At 40.2% G+C, this 26,601-nt stretch overlaps 1 long non-coding RNA gene across 1 annotated transcript; it reads right to left on the bottom strand.

The window, feature by feature from the left end:
• Nucleotides 1-22,581: 22,581 nt before the first annotated feature.
• Nucleotides 22,582-23,168, bottom strand: LOC311056439. The gene is made up of 3 exons (XR_014601878.1): nt 23,059-23,168; nt 22,783-22,876; nt 22,582-22,689 (listed from the first exon to the last, which is right to left on the bottom strand). It is a non-coding gene; the product is annotated as an uncharacterized lncRNA (long non-coding RNA).
• Nucleotides 23,169-26,601: the final 3,433 nt, after the last annotated feature.

Here is a 26,601-nt window from a genome sequence, read left to right as displayed (position 1 = left end):
TCAATTTGTACACCAACTTGTGACCAGGAGATTATTTTTGGGAACTTGGGCGTGGGAGAACATGTAGTTGAGCTCGTTGGCCATGTCAGCTTTTTTTTCTTCACGAAGTGCAAATACACACTTGAACAACACTCAACAGGTCTTCAAGTTGCCCCTTGGTTAGTCGCCTAAGTAGCCTAAGCTTCAAAATGATGATATGTGAAGGGTGGAGGATGACGGGCAGAAAAAGCGCTAGTATATCCTAGGATATACTCACTTCTGAACTGCACAATGCTCCGAGTGTACTCCTAACAGGTTTTTGGGGGGACAAATTTTTCCACACTTAGTGATTTTTTCGGATTTAAATTTCGTTTCGGTAGGGACAAACTTTCGTTTCGGTAGTGACCCAATGGTGAGAAAATAAAATGTACTAAGTCCAGAGCTCGATGAATGTTAGGGACCAAAAAAAAAAGTCACTACCAATCAACTTTAAATTGCCTGAAACGTACTCCTAACAGGTTTTTGGGGGAACATTTTTTTTTTGACACAATGGTGTCACTACCGAAACGAAAAAAAAAATACTAAGTCCAGAGCTCGATGAATGTTATGGACCAAAAAAAAAGTCACTACCAATCAACTTTAAATTGCCTGAAACGTACTCCTAACAGGTTTTTGGGGGAACATTTTTTTTTTTTGACACAATGGTGTCACTACCGAAACGAAAAAAAAATTACTAAGTCCAGAGCTCGATGAATGTTAGGGACCAAAAAAAAAGTCACTACCAATCAACTTTAAATTGCCTGAAACGTACTCCTAACAGGTTTTTGGGGAACAATGTTTTTTTTTGCCTCCACACTTAGTGATTTTTTCGGATTTAACTTCGTTTCGGTAGTGACACAATGGTGTCACTACCGAAACGAAAAAAAAATTACTAAGTCCAGAGCTCGATGAATGTTAGGGACCAAAAAAAAATTCACTACCAATCAACTTTAATTTGCCTGAAACGTACTCTTAACAGGTTTTTGGGGGAACATTTTTTTTTTTGACACACTGGTGTCACTACCGAAACGAAAAAAAAATTACCAAGTCCAGAGCTCGATGAATGTTAGGGACCAAAAGAAAAGTCACTACCAATCAACTTTAAATTGCCTGAAACGTACTCCTAACAGGTTTTTGGGGGAACATTTTTTTTTTTGACACAATGGTGTCACTACCGAAACGAAAAAAAAAAGACTAAGTCCAGAGCTCGATGAATGTTGTGGACCAAAAAAAAAGTCACTACCAATCAACTTTAAATTGCCTGAAACGTACTCCTAACAGGTTTTTGGGGGAACATTTTTTTTTTTGACACAATGGTGTCATTACCGCCACTACTTTCAGCTCATTTGCATTACAACATACCATTTGTTTATCGCAAATGAAATTGTAATCTCATAAAACTTTTAGTAACCAGGTTAAAGTTAAAAAGATGGCATTACTTGGGTGAGGTCTTTACTTAAATTTGTCAAATCTGTCCCAGCAGAGTGATTGAGGTCGCCCACATGCTGCCTCAGTGCCTGCAGTTCTGGAACTGAAACATTTCACAAATCATTAGCAGATCAAGGGTATTGAGCTCATACCATACCTATGACATGGACTGTCAGGTGCTGTCGCTCCACCCTGAGTTTGAAGTGCTGTCCGTCAAGTGTAGGCCACCTGGTTGTGCCTGAGCTCATAGGAGGGCAGGTGGGAGGCTATCAGCACCTGGGGGAGTGTAAAATAATTTGGGCATCAATTATTTTCAGTTGGTCATGAATTAATATAGCTGCTGCAGGATGCATTAAACCTTAATGCATCCTGCTAAGTCACCCCTTAATGATTAAGTGGTGACTTAACGGTTTCACATGGGGCATCTTTGTATGTGTGCTGTAGCCACATACCATTTTCATTCAGCTGAATGGCGTTGGTCGTCTTGCTGAGCTGGGTGAGCTCGGTCAGGATGGTCATCGACGAGGGTGGGATCTCGCCCACACAGCTGGTCCTAGACACGCAAGAGGACAACGTACACAGTCAAATCCCCAGTGTTCATTCAATTTGTACACCAACTTGTGACCAGGAGATTATTTTTGGGAACTTGGGCGTGGGAGAATATGTAGTTGAGCTCGTTGGCCATGTCAGCTTTTTTTTCTTCACGAAGTGCAAATACACACTTGAACAACACTCAACAGGTCTTCAAGTTGCCCCTTGGTTAGTCGCCTAAGTAGCCTAAGCTTCAAAATGATGATATGTGAAGGGTGGAGGATGACGGGCAGAAAAAGCGCTAGTATATCCTAGGATATACTCACTTCTGAACTGCACAATGCTCCGAGTGTACTCCTAACAAGTTTTTGGGGGGACAAATTTTTCCACACTTAGTGATTTTTTCGGATTTAAATTTCGTTTCGGTAGGGACAAACTTTCGTTTCGGTAGTGACCCAATGGTGAGAAAATAAAATGTACTAAGTCCAGAGCTCGATGAATGTTAGGGACCAAAAAAAAAGTCACTACCAATCAACTTTAAATTGCCTGAAACGTACTCCTAACAGGTTTTTGGGGGAACATTTTTTTTTTTTGACACAATGGTGTCACTACCGAAACGAAAAAAAAATTACTAAGTCCAGAGCTCGATGAATGTTAGGGACCAAAAAAAAAGTCACTACCAATCAACTTTAAATTGCCTGAAACGTACTCCTAACAGGTTTTTGGGGAACAATGTTTTTTTTTGCCTCCACACTTAGTGATTTTTTCGGATTTAACTTCGTTTCGGTAGTGACACAATGGTGTCACTACCGAAACGAAAAAAAAATTACTAAGTCCAGAGCTCGATGAATGTTAGGGACCAAAAAAAAATTCACTACCAATCAACTTTAATTTGCCTGAAACGTACTCCTAACAGGTTTTTGGGGGAACAATTTTTTTTTTGACACACTGGTGTCACTACCGAAACGAAAAAAAAATTACTAAGTCCAGAGCTCGATGAATGTTAGGGACCAAAAAAAAAGTCACTACCAATCAACTTTAAATTGCCTGAAACGTACTCCTAACAGGTTTTTGGGGGAACATTTTTTTTTTGACACAATGGTGTCACTACCGAAACGAAAAAAAAATTACTAAGTCCAGAGCTCGATGAATGTTAGGGACCAAAAAAAAAGTCACTACCAATCAACTTTAAATTGCCTGAAACGTACTCCTAACAGGTTTTTGGGGGAACAATGTTTTTTTTTGCCTCCACACTTAGTGATTTTTTCGGATTTAACTTCGTTTCGGTAGTGACACAATGGTGTCACTACCGAAACGAAAAAAAAATGACTAAGTCCAGAGCTCGATGAATGTTAGGGACCAAAAAAAAAGTCACTACCAATCAACTTTAATTTGCCTGAAACGTACTCCTAACAGGTTTTTGGGGGAACAATTTTTTTTTTGACACACTGGTGTCACTACCGAAACGAAAAAAAAATTACTAAGTCCAGAGCTCGATGAATGTTAGGGACCAAAAAAAAAGTCACTACCAATCAACTTTAAATTGCCTGAAACGTACTCCTAACAGGTTTTTGGGGGAACATTTTTTTTTTTGACACAATGGTGTCACTACCGAAACGAAAAAAAAATTACTAAGTCCAGAGCTCGATGAATGTTAGGGACCAAAAAAAAAGTCACTACCAATCAACTTTAAATTGCCTGAAACGTACTCCTAACAGGTTTTTGGGGGAACATTTTTTTTTTTGACACAATGGTGTCATTACCGCCACTACTTTCAGCTCATTTGCATTACAACATACCATTTGTTTATCGCAAATGAAATTGTAATCTCATAAAACTTTTAGTAACCAGGTTAAAGTTAAAAAGATGGCATTACTTGGGTGAGGTCTTTACTTAAATTTGTCAAATCTGTCCCAGCAGAGTGATTGAGGTCGCCCACATGCTGCCTCAGTGCCTGCAGTTCTGGAACTGAAACATTTCACAAATCATTAGCAGATCAAGGGTATTGAGCTCATACCATACCTATGACATGGACTGTCAGGTGCTGTCGCTCCACCCTGAGTTTGAAGTGCTGTCCGTCAAGTGTAGGCCACCTGGTTGTGCCTGAGCTCATAGGAGGGCAGGTGGGAGGCTATCAGCACCTGGGGGAGTGTAAAATAATTTGGGCATCAATTATTTTCAGTTGGTCATGAATTAATATAGCTGCTGCAGGATGCATTAAACCTTAATGCATCCTGCTAAGTCACCCCTTAATGATTAAGTGGTGACTTAACGGTTTCACATGGGGCATCTTTGTATGTGTGCTGTAGCCACGTACCATTTTCATTCAGCTGAATGGCGTTGGTCGTCTTGCTTAGCTGGGTGAGCTCGGTCAGGATGGTCATCGACGAGGGTGGGATCTCGCCCACACAGCTGGTCCTAGACACGCAAGAGGACAACGTACACAGTCAAATCCCCAGTGTTCATTCAATTTGTACACCAACTTGTGACCAGGAGATTATTTTTGGGAACTTGGGCGTGGGAGAATATGTAGTTGAGCTCGTTGGCCATGTCAGCTTTTTTTTCTTCACGAAGTGCAAATACACACTTGAACAACACTCAACAGGTCTTCAAGTTGCCCCTTGGTTAGTCGCCTAAGTAGCCTAAGCTTCAAAATGATGATATGTGAAGGGTGGAGGATGACGGGCAGAAAAAGCGCTAGTATATCCTAGGATATACTCACTTCTGAACTGCACAATGCTCCGAGTGTACTCCTAACAGGTTTTTGGGGGTACGATTTTTTCCACACTTAGTGATTTTTTCGGATTTAAATTTCGTTTCGGTAGTGACCCAATGGTGAAAAAAGAAAATGTACTAAGTCCAGAGCTCGATGAATGTTAGGGACCAAAAAAAAGTCACTACCAATAAACTTTAAATTGCCTGAAACGTACTCCTAACAGATTTTTGGGGGAACATTTTTTTTTTGACACAATGGTGTCACTACCGAAACGAAAAAGAATTACTAAGTCCAGAGCTCGATGAATGTTAGGGACCAATAAAAAAGTCACTACCAATCAACTTTAAATTGCCTGAAACGTACTCCTAACAGGTTTTTGGGGGAACAATATTTTTTTTTGGCCTCCACACTTAGTGATTTTTTTCGGATTTAACTTTGTTTCGGTAGTGACACAATGGTGTCACTACCGAAACGAAAAAAAAATGACTAAGTCCAGAGCTCGATGAATGTTAGGGACCAAAAAGAAAGTCACTACCAATCAACTTTAAATTGCCTGAAACGTACTCCTAACAGGTTTTTGGGGGAACAATGTTTTTTTTTGACACAATGGTGTTACTACCGAAACGAAAAAAAAATTAATAAGTCCAGAGCTCGATGAATGTTAGGGACCAAAAAGAAAGTCACTACCAATCAACTTTAAATTGCCTGAAACGTACTCCTAACAGGTTTTTGGGGGAACAATTTTTTTTTTGACACAATGGTGTCACTACCGAAACGAAAAAAGATTATTAAGTCCAGAGCTCGATGAATGTTAGGGACCAATAAAAAAGTCACTACCAATCAACTTTAAATTGCCTGAAACGTACTCCTAACAGGTTTTTGGGGGAACAATTTTTTTTTTGGCTTCCACACTTAGTGATTTTTTCGGATTTAACTTCGTTTCGGTAGTGACACAATGGTGTCACTACCGAAACGGAAAAAAAATTACTAAGTCCAGAGCTCGATGAATGTTAGGGACCAAAAAAAGTCACTACAATTACTAAGTCCAGAGCTCGATGCTCGAGCTCGATGAATGTTAGGGACCAAAAAAAAAGTCACTTCCAATCAACTTTAAATTGCCTGAAACGTACTCCTAACAGGTTTTTGGGGGAACAATTTTTTTTTGACACAATGGTGTCACTAGCGCCACTACTTTCAGCTCATTTGCATTACAACATACCATTTGTTTATCGCAAATGAAATTGTAATCTCATAAAACTTTTAGTAACCAGGTTAAAGTTAAAAAGATGGCATTACTTGGGTGAGGTCTTTACTTAAATTTGTCAAATCTGTCCCAGCAGAGTGATTGAGGTCGCCCACATGCTGCCTCAGTGCCTGCAGTTCTGGAACTGAAACATTTCACAAATCATTAGCAGATCAAGGGTATTGAGCTCATACCATACCTATGACATGGACTGTCAGGTGCTGTCGCTCCACCCTGAGTTTGAAGTGCTGTCCGTCAAGTGTAGGCCACCTGGTTGTGCCTGAGCTCATAGGAGGGCAGGTGGGAGGCTATCAGCACCTGGGGGAGTGTAAAATAATTTGGGCATCAATTATTTTCAGTTGGTCATGAATTAATATAGCTGCTGCAGGATGCATTAAACCTTAATGCATCCTGCTAAGTCACCCCTTAATGATTAAGTGGTGACTTAACGGTTTCACATGGGGCATCTTTGTATGTGTGCTGTAGCCACATACCATTTTTAATCAGCTGAATGGCATTGGTCGTCTTGCTGAGCTGGGTGAGCTCGGTCAGGATGGTCATCGACGAGGGTGGGATCTCGCCCACACAGCTGGTCCTAGACACGCAAGAGGACAACGTACACAGTCAAATCCCCAGTGTTCATTCAATTTGTACACCAACTTGTGACCAGGAGATTATTTTTGGGAACTTGGGCGTGGGAGAATATGTAGTTGAGCTCGTTGGCCATGTCAGCTTTTTTTTCTTCACGAAGTGCAAATACACACTTGAACAACACTCAACAGGTCTTCAAGTTGCCCCTTGGTTAGTCGCCTAAGTAGCCTAAGCTTCAAAATGATGATATGAGCTTCCGGCAGTCGACATGGGTGGTCGCATCGATGATCGCTCTCGCGTCCTGCGTCCTCGCATACCTTTTCTTATCCTCATCCTGTGGATTATGGATTTACACCTCAACTCCGCATGGATCATACACCAGAAGGATATGGAATTATACGAGAAAGAAACGGTAGAATCACACAATGACTTCTACCTAACTACTGGAACCGAGAAAAAACACCCAGGTTATGGAACCACGACGATCCACTCGACTCTCACAGCCAACCCGAAGCGAAGAAACAAACCCCTGAATGGTAGATGTAATCGGAAGACGTACTTCTGTTTAATTCTACTACTTTCCGGAGACGTTGAAGTTAACCCTGGCCCTGTAACCACAAGGCAATCTGCTCGGCTCACAGCTGAATCCAACAGGCTAGCGGCAAACGTTGCCACAAGCAACGGGGCAAAACAACAACAAAGCCAGGCTGGAACAAAGAACTTCCGGAGCACCGGAGCTAGCCTAGCCAACGTTGCTACCGAAGCTAGCCTCGACGACAACACCAATGGCTCCCCACCAACTCGACTAGGCGAATCAACCCAAATGATCAACCTAAACACCGACGTCGTATCCTCCGCAGCCGTCGACGAGGACGCTTGCACCGACGCACAACGGCGATCAACCGGGAGATGCAGCGTAGCCGAGAACGTGGAACCAAGGAGTCACCTAGCTGTTTTCACCGGAGCAGAGACCTTGATGCACCGCTACAAACCTACGGTTCGTTCCACGGCCAGGGTCCCAGCAGAGACCGTGATGGGACCATTAGCAGAGGCCGTGCTGGGACCTCCGCGCCCCATCCCCCCCCAACCCCCCAACCCTCCCCAATCCCCCAACCCCCCCCAACCCCCACTGCTGGCTGCCCACGACGGAACAATGGCTTTGATGGACACTACACCCCCCTCCCCCCCCGAGACTGCTCCTAAACATCTCTCAGTGGATAAACACCTATCCATTGAAAAAATGATCAAATCGTTTGGCGTTGGCTTGCACATGATACATCTTAATGTGAATTCTCTAGCAGGAGACAAGCTAACACAAATCAAGCAGATGTTTTATGATGGTAAGGTTGACATTTTAACTTTCTCTGAAACAAAACTTGACCAAGCGATAACTGATTCTGTGATTGAGATTGAAAACTACAAACTCTTCAGGAAAGATAGGAACAGAAACGGGGGTGGTGTTTGCATGTATGTTCATACTGACAATGTCTGCATCCTTCGGGAAGACCTGATGGATGAAAACATTGAAGCTGTGTGGGTCGAGATCATTTTTAAACATGCCAAACCTGTGCTAGTCGGTACCATATACAGACCTCCTAACCAGACTGATTTCTATGATAGACTTGATGAATGCTTAGCTAAAGTGGACCATGCGGAGACGATTCTTCTTGGTGATTTTAACACTGACATACTCCGCAAGGAAGCGTCAGTGTATAAGTCATTCAAGGCGTGTTGTGATCGGCATTCACTCCACCAGCTGATCACTCAGCCCACAAGGCTGTGTGTTTCCTCTCAAACTACCATAGATCTCATTCTAACAACGGACAAGGAAAAAATCCTAAATAGTGGTGTTTCCACCTGTGGCATATCCGATCACAACATGATCTTCTGCACCAGAAAGAAACGTAAACCTAAGACCGGTTACCACAAAACAGTCACAATCAGAGACCTCAAAAATTATAAGAGTGAGGACTTAGATCACAGACTGGAGGAACAGGATTGGTCCGACGTTCTAAACAGCACACAGGTAGACGAATCCTGGCTTAGTTTCAAAACCAAATTCATTCAAATTTTGGACAGTGTGGCTCCCATGAAAACCATCAGGGTCAAAACCCGCTCGGTACCATGGATGAATTCGGACATCCTTACTGCCATGAAAGTCAGAGACAAAAAGTGTTCTGAGCTTCATAAAAGTAGGATCAAACTAGCCAAATGTTTTAACAAAGGTCTCGAATCCCACGTAGCTAAACTTGAAAAGGAAAAAAACAAGCTAAGAAACAAGGTAAATAGCATGCTCCTGTTAGCAGAAAAAAGCTACCTCGATGACAAGATTGAGGAAAATCAAAAAAAAACACGAGAGCTTTGGAAGCTACTCAAGAACCTCCTAGGCTGCAGCAAAAAATTGAAAACCAGGCTTTCAAACTTAAGCCTCAAGGTGAATGACACTCTCATTTCATCCAAACACGAAGTGAGTAAAATCCTCAACATATTCTTCACGACCGTAGCCTCAGATTTGGTTGAAAAACTTCCTCCACACTCTGGGAGATATGGTGAGGAGTATGTTGTCTCATTTTACGAAAAACAGGGTGTTTGCAAAGATGACTTTAAACTCTCCCCTGTGAAAACAGAAGAGGTGTTTAAAAAATTGAGTGCTCTTCATCAACACAGAGCCACAGGCCTCGACAATATCCCCCCCAAATTTCTAAAAGACTCAGCCGCCTCCATTGCTCCAATCATTACCCACATATTAAACCTCTCCACCACACAGGGACAGGTCCCCAACGACTTCAAAAAAGCAAGGGTGACCCCTCTGTTCAAAAAAGGAAACCAATTAGACCCTGGCAACTACCGCCCTATTTCTATTCTAAGCTCCATCTCGAAAGTCATGGAAAAAATAGTCTATGAACAGGTCGACAAGTATCTTGCCGAGAAAAATCTAATCTACAAATTCCAATCTGGCTTCAGAACAAACCACTCCACTGACACATGCCTTCTCTATTTGAACGACTCTATCAAACAAGAGATTGAAAAGGGCAAATATTGCGGCATGGTCATGCTGGACCTCCAGAAGGCTTTTGACACCGTTAATCACCCAATTATGATCAATAAGCTCAAAGCAATAGGTTTTGATGACACGTCAGTGAACTGGATGAGATCCTACCTGGAAGGGAGGGAGCAAGTGGTGGAAGTAAACGGCACCCAGTCCCCCCCCCCTCCCAGTGACTTGTGGTGTTCCCCAAGGAAGTATACTAGGACCCTTACTGTTCCTGATATATGTGAATGACATGTCGTCAGCCTGCGACTGCAACCTGTTCCTGTTCGCAGATGACTCGGCCCTGCTAGTCTCGGACAGGGACAGGCTGCAGGTTGAGAAAACTCTCAGCTCTGAACTCAACAAGATCTGCATCTGGCTCTCCGACAACAAGCTCTCATTACACCTGGGCAAAACGGAATGCATCCTCTTTGGGTCCACTCCTAACCTCAGAAAGGCAGAGAGCTTCACGATCAAAGCGGGTGATGATATCATCAAAAGAAAAAACGAAATTACCTACCTGGGCTCTATCTTGGAGGCTGACCGCTCTGGTGACAAAAATGCTGAAAAAACGATCAAAACGGTCCACAAAAAAACACGCTATTTGCGGAGTATTGATCGTAAAGTCAGTAAGAAGACTCTGAAGACTCTTGCAGTGGCCCTCATACAAGGTCATTACGATTATGCATGTACTTCATGGTATCACAACACCTCCAAGGCCTTAAAAACAAGGCTCCAAACATCCCAAAACAAACTTGTAAGGCTACTTCTTGGCCTCAACTACAAAACCCATCTAACCCCTGATCATTTTGATAGGATTGGATGGCTTAGGGTTGCGGACAGAGTACAGCAACTTGCTATGGGCCTGGTCTTCAAGATATATCACAACATTGGGATCCCCCTGTATTTGTCAAAATACTTACAAAATGTTAATGATGTCCATGATCACAATACCAGAGGCAGCTCCACAAACCTTGTCCAACCCTTTTTTGGCTCAACAAAGGGAAGTAACTCGTTCTCATGCTATTCATCAAAAATGTGGAACGCCCTACCAAAAGGAGTAAAGGAGTGTAAAACCCTACTCTCTTTCAAAACAGCCCTAAAGATACACCTTCAGGAGGCTGCAATTGGAAAATGGCCCCTGTCTAAGTCCTAACCTAACCTACCCCCTTACCCCCCCCCCCTCTCTCCTTCTCCTTTTGTACATATTTCTCACTCTTCATACCAGTAACCTGTAAACTGATTGTATGACATTCTATAGTATTTGTGTATATCTGTCTGTCTCTTATATGTCATCATGATTTGTGTGCATGGGGAACTCATTTGAAACAAGCTCAGTGCTTTTATGAGTCTTCCAGTTTAGTAGACCTTGTATTGTGAATTTGTACTTCCATGTACTGTTGTTCTCATGTCTTACTAAATAAAGTACATCAATCAATCAATCAATCAATCAAGGGTGGAGGATGACGGGCAGAAAAAGCGCTAGTATATCCTAGGATATACTCACTTCTGAACTGCACAATGCTCCGAGTGTACTCCTAACAGGTTTTTGGGGGGACGATTTTTTCCACACTTAGTGATTTTTTCGGATTTAACTTTCGTTTCGGTAGGGACAAACTTTCATTTCGGTAGTGACCCAATGGTGAAAAAAGAAAATGTACTAAGTCCAGAGCTCGATGAATGTTAGGGACCAAAAAAAATGTCACTACCAATCAACTTTAAATTGCCTGAAACGTACTCCTAACAGGTTTTTGGGGAACAATTTTTTTTTTGACACAATGGTGTCACTACCGAAACGGAAAAAAAAATACTAAGTCCAGAGCTCGATGAATGTTAGGGACCAAAAAAAAAGTCACTACCAATCAACTTTAAATTGCCTGAAACGTACTCCTAACAGGTTTTTGGGGGACCAATTTTTTTTTTTTGGCCTCCACACTTAGTGATTTTTTCGGATTTAACATCGTTTCTGTAGTGACACCAGTGTTGGGAAAGTTCACTTAAAATATGAACTAGTTCAAAGTTCAGTTCACAAATTTTAAAATGAACTAGTTCAAAGTTCAGTTCATAATTCAAAATTTTGAACTAAAGTTCATGGTTCAAAAAATGAACTAGTTCAGTTCTTTTTCGTTCTTTTTTTCAATATATATTAGTGCTGTCAGGCGATTAAATTTTTTAATCGATTAATCGCATGATTTGTGTAGTTAATCGCGCGATTAATCGCTTATTAATCGCATATTTTTTTTGTCTCAAACTTGAATGATTAACTGAAAAGCAGTGCATTGTATTGTATTGTATATGGAGCAGGATGCATCCGAATCTATTATTTATTATTATTACTATACTTTTATTTTTTATCCAATACATTATAAAACCAATGTTATTTATTTAATTTTCTTATACATTATATCCTCTCTGGTGTACATACACAAAGCACCCTATATTTATTATTTCCAGTGGTGTAAAGTAACTAAGTACATTTATTCAAGTACTGTACTTAAGTACAATTTTGAGGTACTTTTACTTTACTAGAGTATTACATCTCAGAGGCAAATATTGTACTTATTTTTAATTATTTGAAAACTGAAGTTACTAGTTACTATGTAGATTTTGCAAATACATGAATCACTTCAGCCCTATTTAAGTTTTGGCTATTGGAAAATAGCCGATCTACAAGCTCACAACCTATACCTCTATGCTCACAACAGGTCACGGTGCGACACAGTGAGCTTGTAGATCTGCTATTTTCTAAAGATTTTCATTCATCTTGGTGGGAGGCCTACTTTTCTTGGACGCTTTTTTTCTCTCTGCCAAAAATAGCAGATCTACAAGCTCACAACGCGTCGCGCTGCAACACGTTGTGAGCTTGTAGATCGGCTATTTTTGGCTTATGTTCCCCAACTTCCCCCCATCTGGGGTTCATGTGGTTAATACTAATGTAATGCATAATAATGTAATGGTGTTTTAATTTTTCATTCATCTTGGCGGGGGGGCTGGGGGCTTGTCAAAGTGAGTGTATGACACTGTTAACATCAAAAGCCAGGTGCAGAAGTCCACTTTTAATGCCAAAATAAAGTCGGGTCGGACGTCCAGACTACAATACGTTCATTCAGAGGTTCGGGGGCCGGGGCTACCGTCCTAAAGTCGGCTGTAGGCTACGGTGCACGACGCATCAGCCACGGTCCGGACATGTTGTTGTAACATCCCAAACTCATCTCGCCGTTCCGCGGTGTTTACTTTATTAATTCAGCCCAGCTTCAAGTTAATTTTGTCGGCAGTGAAGCCAAGGAAACAACACCGATACTTTGGAAGAGACACAAGTCAACTTCCAAATGCTTGTGGCCGGGAAATGAGCTTCGCAGAGCGGATAAAGTGTCAGCTCTTCGCCCTGGCCGAGTGGCCGTAACTGTCTGTGCTGTTCACTAGCTGTCGCTGCAATGAGACTGTTCACTCGGAGTCGGTCTCCGCGCTGCGCACATGAGTGTGAGACGCCGCCTTGCTTTTCTCTTTTTTTGGCTGATGGTGCGTTCAAGACGCCTCGGAAACACAGAATAGGATGAAATACAACATGACAAACCGATGTAACCATGGAATTTTGGGACACTCTTGAACGAAGTTTGAACGAAGAGAGAACGCCGTTCACAAACGCCAGAATGAACGCGTTCACAATAACGTTCATCTAGCGGATATACAGTACGTTCAGTTCACGTTCGCCCAAAATACGAACGAGTTCATGAACGATCGTTCATTGAACGCGTTCAGGCACAACACTGAGTGACACAATGGTGTCACTACCGAAACGAAAAAAAATTACTAAGTCCAGAGCTCGATGAATGTTAGGGACCAAAAAAAAAGTCACTACCAATCAACTTTAAATTGCCTGAAACGTACTCCTAACAGGTTTTTGGGGGAACATTTTTTTTTTGACACAATGGTGTCACTACCGAAACGAAAAAGAAAATGACTAAGTCCAGAGCTCGATGAATGTTAGGGACCAAAAAAAAAGTCACTACCAATCAACTTTAAATTGCCTGAAACGTACTCCTAACAGGTTTTTGGGGGAACATTTTTTTTTTGACACAATGGTGTCACTACCAAAACGAAAAAAAAATTACTAAGTCCAGAGCTCGATGAATGTTATGGACCAAAAAAAAAGTCACTACCAATCAACTTTAAATTGCCTGAAACGTACTCCTAACAGGGTTTTGGGGGAACATTTTTTTTTTTGACACAATGGTGTCACTACCGAAACGAAAAAATGGATATTCCTCCTCAGCGTCGCAACGTTTTTCCTTCTTTTTAGTATTTTTAAGCCTTTTATTTTTTTACATGTAAAAGACGTATGAAAAAATTGCCTTTCCCTGTTCTCAAGTAAAATATTGATATGCGATTAAAATGTGATTAATTCCTTACAAAGCCTCTAATTAATTTGATAAATGTTTTTAATCGAGTCCCAGCCCTAGTTCTTATTATATATATTTATAATGTTCTTACCCTTCATCACAGACACCTGTAGCAGAGTCTCCAAACTTTGATCCGGTGTACACAAACTGACCGTTGGAGATTTCCCCAGCAGAGCCACATGACTTCCCTGTGGAAGAGAAAGAAATATCCTTCAATACACTGGTATGAAATATCCAGTGGTGTAAAGTAACTAAGTACATTTACTAAAGTACTGTACTTAAGTACAATTAGAAGGTACTTTTACTTTACTGGAGTATTTCCAATTGTCTATACTTTTACTTTACTGGCAAAAATATGTTGTCATTTCAAACCTTAATGTGCATGGTTACATTTTCTATTATCTTTACTTTATGTTTTTACCGTTCCAGAGAACATAACAAGGTGGGACACAAACTCAGCCAATCCAGTTGGAGATGCAGTCAGGGAGTCAAACACTGCGTTGATGACAACGTCTTTCTCAGCAGGAAGAGGCAACGCCACAAGTTCTGCACTCTGCTTTGGAGACAGGAGCCTTACAGCCTCCAGCTGGACAGAAAGAGAGTCAAGAAAAGAGTATCACCACCACTGGATTTTATTTGATAATAATAAGGTAACTATTTGGTCTAATCATTCTTTAGAGTTTTTTTTATGTGGCAGCGATGAAGTCTTACAGGGGAGAAGCCTGGGTTGAGATTCAGGAATTCTCTGACAGACACAAGGGCTGAGAATGGCCCAAAGTTGTTCTGCAGCCAGTAAGCACTGCTGTTAGACACACAGCCTCGGTCTGGAGGGGACAGATCAGAACAAAGTATTAAGGCATTCAAACAGAAAAATGGCTGCAAATACCAGTCAAAACATTTTTCCAGTGAAGATATCCCATTCTAATTGAGAATAGAATGGGAATATATTTATTTAGCAAATACATTTGAAAATGAGAGCCAAACTGTTATTGAGATATTGCAGTTAGTCAGTACCTGGCTGTGGTCGGGAGAGGAAAGGGAGGATTAGTTCCTTCAGGCCCAAATGCTGCTGCTGTGAGGTCATGTTGTCAAACTGATGGCTAAACTCCTTCAAACTGGTGAATCAAACACAGAATGAGAAATGCTTATTTCTTAGCTTATTGGTGAAGCTAGAGAAAAGGCAACGGAGTCATCAAAATCAAAATCATCCCTGCAGGAAGAATGAAGGTGTACAGAAAAGTCTATGGAAATCCAGCAGTCAGAATTGCCACTCTCATCTCTCCAATCACATCCAGAACCACAGACGCTGATGGACCAGTCATGGTCATGGACTAGGGGAAGGATTACATGGGTCAATATTTAATATTATTAAATTTGCATTAATATTACGTGAGGATATTTAATGTATGGAATAGTAGATAAAGATTCTGGCTCTATAATAGAGATATTCTTTCAAATCTTGATAGACTGTTTGCCTGACAGTGAATAGGGAATTTTTCTTAGCATTTTTTTTCATTAGCAAATCTTTTTAAGATTATTAAAAACATGAGCTTTAAATTTAAATAATTTCAGAATTCAGATGTGTTACTTTTAATTCGTTTTAGAGATTGTTCATTCTGTCTTCACCATAAAAGTTGTTTTCAGTGTCTGGTTAGAGCTACTTTTTGTACCGTGTTGGCAAGAAGATCCAGAGCTGCATCCAACACCCCAGAGGTCTTAGAGAGGAACAGCTTCCAGACTGGTCTGGAACCAGTGGAGCTGGGGGACTGGTTACACTTCATCACTGCTGCCAGAACCTGTGCTGTCAACATGGACACCTGGGTGGAGATAATGGACAAAGCAGAACAGAAAAAACAGGAAACCTTTAATGAAGTAAAAATTGGAAAATGATAACTGTTGCGTTCAATGTGAGAGACTTAAGTGGCTTACTGAAGCACACGTGTATTCTTCAATGCCAAAGTCACAAAAACGTCCATTCATCTGTCCGTTGTTGAGGAGGAGCTGTAGTGCAGTGCTTTGGTAGCCGAAAAGGAAAACATATCAAATGTTTCTTGAGTTGCAAAACGAAAAGTTTGTTCATTAAATATATTTGACATATTGTAGGCATTGCCTCAGAACACTCACCTGTTAATTCCAACACAAATGTCTGTTTCTGTGAAAACATTAATTCATTAATTCATTATGAAAATAAATCACAATAAAATTCATAACAATGAATCAAAACTACTATACACTTACCATTTGCTGAAGTAACATTGCACTTGGGAAAGAAAGAAAGAGTGAAATGTTTTTAATTTGGTGACATTTAGTCAATTAGACTGTAATATATGTGAATATAATTTCAGGTACCTACCTCTCCACTGTAGATGATGCAGCCTAAGGATAGACAGAAAAAGTTTTGTTGATTTTAGAAATGCAATGGGAAAAACATAACCACTGCTAATAACATGTGAACATAACAGCATAGTGATACATCACTTTTAACTTAGGTAGATACAGTCGAAGATCTCATCTGGTGGAATTTGGTGAACCAAAGTCAGCTTGTTGTATGTGATTAAGGGGCGGCCATAGCTGAATGATTAGTGAACCCGCCTAGGGAGCCAGAGGCCCTGGTTGCACCAGGTTCGATACCAGGCAAGGGCAGCATATGTGTCGATGAAATGAAATTTGTTCCTGAGCAAGACTCTTAACCCCTAATTGCTCACAGGTTCTCATTGGAAACAAGACCGCAAGGACTTTCATGAACGACCTGTTAAAAGGAATTATCCTTATCCTTTTATGGATGATGCTACACTCGGTGGAGTGGAGAGTAAACATGGCCAAGTCCAGTCTGGTGAAACTGCTTCACAATTTTACACACAGTAGAGGGATTGAAGTCCATTTTGTCCAGCAGGCAGAGATTATAGTCTGACAACAATTTCATTTACAAGCTTTGACTCTTGCATGGATCAAACCGTTAAGTGTATAAGTTGGTCAAATAAATTAAAACACCAGATTGTAGAAGGCAAAAATGATTGTCAGTTAAACAAACAACTTTTGTGTATTATGTTCATATGTGTATGGGCTTAGGCATTAATGAGAGGTTACATTCCAAAGTTTCACTTTTTGTTCAGCTTTAGTAGTGAAGAACCCTTCTGATCGTGAATAGTAATTCCAAAAAAAAAAAACACACATCTGTATTCATTGTAAATGTTAAATACATGTGACTAAATACATTACCAAACATATAGATTCACTTTTCAAACACATGGTAAAAAGAATAATAAGTAGAGACAAAGCAGAGCAGATATAGTTTAAAGCATTTATTAACACAATTGTATTATTGGTACCTTTACTGTAAGCAACACCATCAATATATTTGGTATAATGTCCTATCAATTATTGTTATTATAGTTGTTGTTATTATGATTATATATGTAATAATAGTATGGTTATATTTTATGATTCAATATATAGGTTAAGTATAGTTATTAGTGATAATTATACAATTATATATTATGGTAACTATTACAATGCCTGTAAACAGTTTATTATTGACAGATATATTATTGATGCTATAATGATTATTATTACTACTATTACTGTTATTATCCAAAATTATATTCCAACTTTTAAGTAAATTCAGCCAATTTAGGAGTGCACGGGGAAAAAAATCTTGCACGGAAAAAAAATAGAGGATGACTTTTGAAAAGCTCACCATCACAAAAGTCATTAAGATCTTCTCTTGAACTGGAATCACTCTGCAGCATCTCTTTTATATTAGGGTGGTTGTAAATACAATCTAATGTTTTCAAAATTGGGATATAAACAAATTTATCAGTAACAACAGCCGGATCATAGGTTCCAGTAGTCCGATTGTGCAGGGTATCAAATCTTGTACCAAGAACATATTCAACTGGGTCTACCCTTCCCCACTTCTCTTTAAAATATTTCCTTCTCTTAGTTTCAGAATTTAAGACACCAAAAGGATTTTCAATTTTCTTAAAACACTGATCAATTTTACCCTCAACCTCACTTTTGATGGGTTCTTGTAAAGATAGACACTACTTCACGGATTATTTTGCTTGATTATGGATATCATCAACAATCTCTCCCATTTAAAATTGTAGTTCGAAATAGAAAGTAAGATTGTCCCTGGAATAACGTACCCATCTGTATACCATATATACCTAACACATAATGCATGTACCAAGCTTGACACTGTATTACCTCATCCACAACCCATGTAGTATAAAAAACGAACATGTAAAACAAATTATGAAAAAACGCTGAAAAAGTATATATGTCATAGTCCCCAAGCCCCCAAATCTGCAATATTGAAATAAGCAGTTGAAACATAAAACATTTACACAATCCTATGCTTACCTCCCCGTCCGAGGTTAGCTGCAGGATACCTAACACAAGAGTCATCCCTCTTACTGTACGTGCTGCCTGGAGTGCTCTTTATTACTTATAAAGTAGATGAACACCCTTTTAATACATAAGGGGGAAGGAAGTCAAATGATGACTGTATTACAAAAGGAAAATAAAATAAAAAGGACTAAATAATAGTAATAATAATAATAAAGATAATAGTAATACGGCAGAAGAGAGAAGAAAACAAAAAGGGAGACCAAACTAGGTTTAAAAGGCAGCCACTTCTCTCTTCTACAAAGCTAAAACATAAACCTTAAAGGGGAAATCCACCCATTTTCAATATTTAACTATGTCATTAATATAGCATAAAGGAGTTGTGTGGAAATAAGAAAAAAGTTCCCCCCTTTCTGTGTTGCCTTGAACTGGAGGATTGATTGTGGGTTTAACATTGCAAATTACAACATGATGAGTCATCACGTTGTAATTTGCAATGTTAAACTCACAATCAATCCTCCAGTTCAAGGCAAAAAGAAAAGGGGGGAAATTTTTTCTTATTTCCACACAACTCCTTTATGCTATATTAATGACATAGTTAAATATTGAAAATGGGTGGATTTCCCCTTTAAGTGCAATGTGGTATTCTGTCCACTGCGTGGCACTGTCTATCCAAATTAAAGCTGTAAACCCCAGTATGGAGTTATTTGAATGAGCCTTAGTTCCAATTGCTGGGAGTGCCCATGGTGACGTGATTGGACAGATTGTCGTCATAGAAACCCTGAAAACCCCAGTATGGAGCTATATGAATAAGCCTTAGTTCCCATGGTTGGGAGTGCCCGTGGTGACGTGATTGGACAGATTGTCGTCATAGAAACCCTGAAAACCACTGTAAATGGAAGACGTTTCCCTCAGCCAGCTACGTGATGGATGGATATTTAGTTGTCCCTGTGGCCGTTAGCTGCGGGGATAGTGTCACGGAAAACAAAGTCTACAGTATTCATGTTTTAGTAAAAAATAAAACTAGCCTGCTACTGCTGATAATAATAATATTGGTAATAATAATACTGGTAGTAGTAGGCTAGTTGGGCTATAGTAATGAACAGCAGCAGTAGCTGCGTCCAGTTCAAACACCCGTGGTTACTTAAAATAAGTGATAATGTTAATAATAATAATATAAACCATAGCTTTGTATTAGAGTGATTTTAGGGTTGGACAATAAAGGCGGACATTTAGTGCAATGAGAAACATAACGTCAACTGATGCTCTTGTGTTTATTGAAGGGAAAGCTAATAATGATATTAAATAAATCAATAGTGACATGATGAACAGCAGCGCATCCAACTTGAACACCCCAGTTAAGCCTGCTGCCTATATCTTTAGTAATGAAACTAAACGCAGTAATATCCAGACAATCTGGAGTCTGCTTGGGTTGACAGTTTAGTGGGGAGGCTAGTCTTAAATTAAGAAGGCGATATGTCGAATATGTAGCGGCTCTAATAATGAGCGCCTCGCCATATATAGGCTTCTGGAAATTGAAGCCTCACAGGCATATTTTGTTTTAATAGAGATACGATGTCAAATACTATATTCCACTGTCAGAAGTACACAGCAGGGGGCTATAAAAAATAAAATAGAAAATGGTCTAATTTATAGATTGATAAACGCAGAGAAGAAGTGATAAAAGTAATCATAGTGACAGCATTCTAATAATAATGAAGAAAACAATATTTAAATTAAAACAGCAAAGACGATCAGAGACGGCAAGTTATAAAGCGCCAGTCCAGTATTTCACCAAACATTTTCTGATGCTTGTGGTTAGATATCAGTCACTCAGTCAGTCGGCAAAGAACTATTCAAGCCTATTGTCCAAAATACACAAATAATTAATAATGGCAGAATGTATGTGTACATTAATAAACACAGAAAAAAGTGATGATAATAATAATGATAGTAAAAGAAAAGGAAATTTAATTTAAAGCAGCGGCTCCCAGCAAGGAGCAATTTGAATTAAAGCAAGAGGCTGACCCGAAACAACAAGTTAGCAGCAGTACCAGTCCACTATGTCAGTGGTTCTCAAACTTTTTCATGTCAAGGACCCCCAAATTGACACTTATTAGCCCGCTGACCCCCATTTGAAAAGATAAGCCAGGGACCCCCATGCATAAGAGATGATTTTTATAGCTCTAGCAGTGATTCTCAACCATTTTAATTTCAAGGACCCCCAGTTTGACATGCATTAGGCTACGGACCCCCATTTAATGGCATTTCTATCTCTGGGACCCCAATTTATATTGTAAAATCAATGTTAATTTAACTCTGAGTGTAAATGGAACCAAATGGACCCGTTAGGGTCCATATGGTTCCATTTGTACACTCAGACTTACAGACCCATAAGGGTCCATTTGGTTCCTAACTATTCATCATTTAGCTGGGGACCCCCTGGAACCCCCTCAAGTACCCCTGGGGGTCCCCGGACCCCACTTTGAGAACCAATGCACTATGTTACAAAATGTTTCTGGTGTAAGTGGATACACTCAGCCATCCGACAAACAAAGAGAGAAAAAAAAGAAAAAAGATGTTCTGTAAAAAAAAAAAAAAAAAACCTCCACAGATACTAAATGTTGGCACACTTTATATATAAATTAAAAAAACACAGTAGAAAGTGATAATAATGAAGGAAAATATATTTAATTAAAGCAACGGAGCCGACCGATACAAGTTAGCACCATTCCACTATGTTGCAAAAAGTTTCTGGTGTAAGTGGCTACATATTATGGCTACATATTATTCACTCAATCTTACCGCAAAAAGGAAAAGAAACAAAAAGATATTCTACTGTCAAACCTACACAGGTAGTTAAATGATGGTACCATTTTATGTAGATTAATAACAAGACACAGAAGAAAATGAAGATAATAATAAAAGGTAATTTAAATTAAATTAAGTGAGTTATTATTATAATAAAGGAAAGGTGATTTAAAATAAATTAAGTGAATTATTATACACTCAGTCATTCGGCAAAAAAAGATGTATAAAGATTCTATAATAATAATAATAAAACTTTATTTATATAGCACCTCTCAAAACTGGGTTACAAAGTGCTTCACACAAAAAAACAGCAAAAGAAGAAGTACACAAAACAAAAAACAAGATAAAAATTAAAAACAATGCAGAAAACAAAACAGAGATGCACATGACCTAGACTAAGGCTGGGCATTAAAAGCTAATCTATAGAAGTGGGTTTTAAGGAGGGATTTAAACCGGGGAACAGACTCTGTGAGCCTGATCTCTAGGGGCAGGGCATTCCAAAGGGTAGGGGCTCTGAAAGCGAAGGCCATGGGACCTTTTGCATTTAACAGACCCTTTGGAATGTCCAGGAGTGCTTGGTTGGAGGATCTAAGAGTGCGTGTAGGCACATATGGGGGGAGTAGGTCCAAGATATAGGGTGGGGCAAGACCTAGCCTGGCCTCATGAGTACTGACTAGGATTTTGTAATTGATTCTAAATTCAACTGGGAGCCAATGGAGGGATGCCAGAATGGGAGTGATATGATCACATTTCCTTGTACCAGTTAAGAGACGGGCCGCAGCATTTTGAACCAGCTGAAGGCTGTGGATGGATTTTTTGGAGAGGCAGGTGTAGAGGGAATTACAGTAGTCCAACCGCGAGAAGATGAAGGCATGAACAACTTTTTGAAGGTCTGTGATGGACAGGAATGATTTAATTTTTGCTATATTTCGGAGGTGATAAAATGATGATTGAACGACCTTTTTAACGTGCTGTTGGAAGTTGAGGTCTGGGTCGAACACCCAGGTTCTACTGTCAAACCTACACAGATAATAGACGATTGTACAATTTTAGGTTAATAAGACACAGAAGAAAATGAAAATAATAATGATAATAAAGGAAAGGTGATTTAAATTAAGGCAACGGAGCCGACCAGAAACCTCAAATTAGCAGCACAAGTCCACTGTGTTGCAAAAAGTATTACTCACTCAGTCCAAGAAAAAAAAAGAGAAAAAGAAAACCCACATATACTGCTGCAATACTTTCCAGTGATATGCATTTACTATAAGGATCCATCTTCGCAGTTGCTAGACAGTGGACTGAGGGAAACATGACATGTTGCACTGGTTCTTCCTGTGTGTGTGTGTGTGTGTGTGTGTGTGTGTGTGTGTGTGTGTGTGTGTGTGTGTGTGTGTGTGTGTGTGTGTGTGTGTGTGAACATGTGACTTCCCCCTTAAATTGTAACTACAATCAAAATCACACACCCGTCAGTGGCTTAACTCTTTTTTTGTCCCTCTGATGCTTCTTTTTGAAGTGATTTCACTCGCCATGCCAGAAACCCACTCCCATCTACTGGATTGTAATACTGTTCCTAAAACACAAGAAGAAAAGAGGGGGGAAAAGTGTCATTTGGTTTTAATGAGCATGTGTAAATGTGCGTTAGACTGGTGTTTTATGTACTTACATAGCCCAAATTTCCCTGGGGATCGGCCAGGTATGGGAATAAGGCAGTGATGCCCTTTGCATAGTCCTCTTTAACACGCCTTGAAGCACTCGTCCTACAGTACACACACACACACACACACACACACACACACACACACACACACACACACACACGTATGAGATCCAAACAAAAGTATTGCTGTGCCGCTGCCTTCTGCAAAAAGGAGGATTTTGGCCTGCACCAAGTACAACCAAAATTGTGTATTGGGTGCATAATTTTTAGATGACAACATACCCATGTTCACTTGCCATGTGTGCAACCAATATCTTCACCATGTCGCGTCTTCTGGTATCCGTTAGGCTTTTTGTCCGAGCATACTCGGTAAGGATCCTCTCTCCGCCAGGTCTGTCCTTCAGAATTTTTTCAACTAAGTGGAAGTAAAAAAAAGGGAGGGGAAACACAGGGATAGACAGTAATATTTTAAAGCACTGGTCCTACAGGCCACTACATTTGGTGGCCAAGTATATTTAAGGTGACAAAAATGTAAACCATGATCGCCCCCCCCCCCCCCCCCCCCCCCGCCAGTCCAGTATTTCACCAAACATTTTCCGATGTTTGTGGTTAGATATCAGTCACTCAGTCAGTCGGCAAAGAACTATTCAAGCCTATTGTCCAAAATACACAAATAATTAATAATGGCAGAATGTATGTGTACATTAATAAACACAGAAAAAAGTGATGATAATAATAATGATAGTAAAAGAAAAGGAAATTTAATTTAAAGCAGCGGCTCCCAGCAAGGAGCATTTTAAATTAAAGCAATTTGAATTAAAGCAACGAGGCTGACCCGAAACAACAAGTTAGCAGCAGTACCAGTCCACTATGTCAGTGGTTCTCAAACTTTTTCATGTCAAGGACCCCCAAATTGACACTTATTAGCCCGCTGACCCCCATTTGAAAAGATAAGCCAGGGACCCCCATAAGAGATGATTTTTATAGCTCTAGCAGTGATTCTCAACCATTTTAATTTCAAGGACCCCCAGTTTGACATGCATTAGGCTACGGACCCCCATTTAATGGCATTTCTATCTCTGGGACCCCAATTTATATTGTAAAATCAATGTTAATTTAACTCTGAGAGTGTAAATGGAACCAAATGGACCCGTTAGGGTCCATATGGTTCCATTTGTACACTCAGACTTACAGACCCATAAGGGTCCATTTGGTTCCTAACTATGAAAAAAAAAGAGAAAAAGAAAACCCACATATACTGCTGAAATACTTTCCAGTGATATGCATTTACTATAAGGATCCATCTTCGCAGTTGCTAGACAGTGGACTGGGGGAAACATGACATGTTGCACTGGTTCTTCCTGTGTGTGTGTGTGTGTGTGTGTGTGTGTGTGTGTGTGTGTGTGTGTGTGTGTGTGTGTGTGTGTGTGTGTGTGTGTGTGTGTGTGTGTGTGTGTGTGTGTGTGTGTGTGTGAACATGTGACTTCCCCCTTAAATTGTAACTACAATCAAAATCACACACCCGTCAGTGGCTTAACTCTTTTTTTGTCCCTCTGATGCTTCTTTTTGAAGTGATTTCACTCGCCATGCCAGAAACCCACTCCCATCTACTGGATTGTAATACTGTTCCTAAAACACAAGAAGAAAAGAGGGGGGAAAAGTGTCATTTGGTTTTAATGAGCATGTGTAAATGTGCGTTAGACTGGTGTTTTATGTACTTACATAGCCCAAATTTCCCTGGGGATCGGCCAGGTATGGGAATAAGGCAGTGATGCCCTTTGCAGAGTCCTCTTTAACACGCCTTGAAGCACTCGTCCTACAGTACACACACACACACACACACACACACACACACACACACACACACACACACACACACACACACACACACACACACACACACACACACACACACACACACACACACACACACACACACACACACACACACGTATGAGATCCAAACAAAAGTATTGCTGTGCCGCTGCCTTCTGCAAAAAGGAGGATTTTGGCCTGCACCAAGTACAACCAAAATTGTGTATTGGGTGCATAATTTTTAGATGACAACATACCCATGTTCACTTGCCATGTGTGCAACCAATATCTTCACCATGTCGCGTCTTCTGGTATCCGTTAGGCTTTTTGTCCGAGCATACTCGGTAAGGATCCTCTCTCCGCCAGGTCTGTCCTTCAGAATTTTTTCAACTAAGTGGAAGTAAAAAAAAGGGAGGGGAAACACAGGGATAGACAGTAATATTTTAAAGCACTGGTCCTACAGGCCACTACATTTGGTGGCCAAGTATATTTAAGGTGACAAAAATGTAAACCATGACCGCCCCCCCCCCCCCCCCCCCCCCAAAAAAAGCAACGCTTACCTGAGCGAGACGAGTCAGGTCAGCTCTGTTTCTTGGAGCAGGACTGATGGTGTCATCCGAGTCCCCGTCATTGTCTGCACCAGAGCTGAGAAAGGAGCTGCTGGCAATGGAATTGCTTGCAGAGGGGCTCACTGAATCTAGCAATAATGTTGACATAACAAGTGTGATTAGCAAGAGAGGAATGTTTGTGGCAAGTGTAATGTAAAAAGCTCACATTAGATACGGAAGGATCCACACACCAACAAAGTTCTTCCTCAGACACTTTCTCTCTTTTACTTACATTGGGCGTATAGAAACAAAGATCATTTCAAAGTACAAAAATATACCTGTGTGACATTTTAGGTTAGCCAGGACTGTATGGATGAGGCTATAAGGCTCCATGTTGATAAGCAACAGAACTCACCTTCAGGATTTTCTTTATAAGAAACTGAAACGCCTCCTCGTCAACTTCAGTGTTCAAGTCATCATAGACCTTTAAGTCTGAGGTACTAGGAATTTAACATTTCTTGGCAACTGAAGACAAAACAAGATTGCACAAGCTTATTGATAAATCTGTTGTGCAATTGATTTAATTTGTATTAATGTGTCATAAAAATGGATTAAAATAGCCACAGAAAATTCAATCATATGAGGAAGATTGACAGCCCATGTCAAGGACCCCCCAAATAACTGCAAGCCAATGTTCAGAGATTCGGTATTTGTCTTCATTTCTTTAATTAACATTTCTTTTGTTGGCAATAATTCAACTGTCAGCCAGTGTTTTGAGACATATTGTCTTTTATTGCTACAAAATAAATTATACATATATAAAAATAATTTAAATAAATGATAATAAATAATAATTTAAAAATATTTAAAAAAAATGAAAGTATCGGATCGGGACTCGGTATCGGCAGATACTCAAAATTAAAGGACTTGGACTCGGACTCGAGGGCAAAAAAACCTGATCGGGACAACTCTGTGGTTCTCAAACTTTTTCATGTCAAGGACCCCAAATTGACACTTATTACCCCATAGACCCCCATTTGAAAAGATAAGCCAGGGACCCCAATAAGAGAAGGTTTTTATGGCTCTCTAGCAGTGATTCTCAACCATTTTAATTTCAAGGACCCCCAGTTTGACATGCATTAGGCTACGGACCCCCATTTAATGGCATTTATACCTCTGGGACCCCAATTCATATTGTAAAATCTGTAAAAAATTGTAAAAAATGTTAATTTAACTCTGAGAGTGTACAAATGGAACCAAATGGACCCGTTAGGGTCCATTTGGTTCCATTTGTACACTCTCAGAGTTACAGACCCATAAGGGTCCATTTGGTTCCTGTCCATCATTTAGCTGGGGACCCCCTGGAACCCCCTCAAGTACCCCTAGGGGTCCCCGGATCCCACTTTGAGAACCAATGTCTTACAGGATCCAACAGCATGGCTCCAATGTGGAGTTAATTCTG

The sequence above is a fragment of the Gymnoscopelus microlampas genome (assembly GCF_963454915.1).
Source record: "Gymnoscopelus microlampas genome assembly, chromosome: 11".
Lineage (NCBI taxonomy): Eukaryota > Metazoa > Chordata > Actinopteri > Myctophiformes > Myctophidae > Gymnoscopelus > Gymnoscopelus microlampas.
The sequence above is the reverse complement of the archived record's forward strand: the minus strand, read 5'-3'. Positions and strand labels throughout refer to the sequence as shown.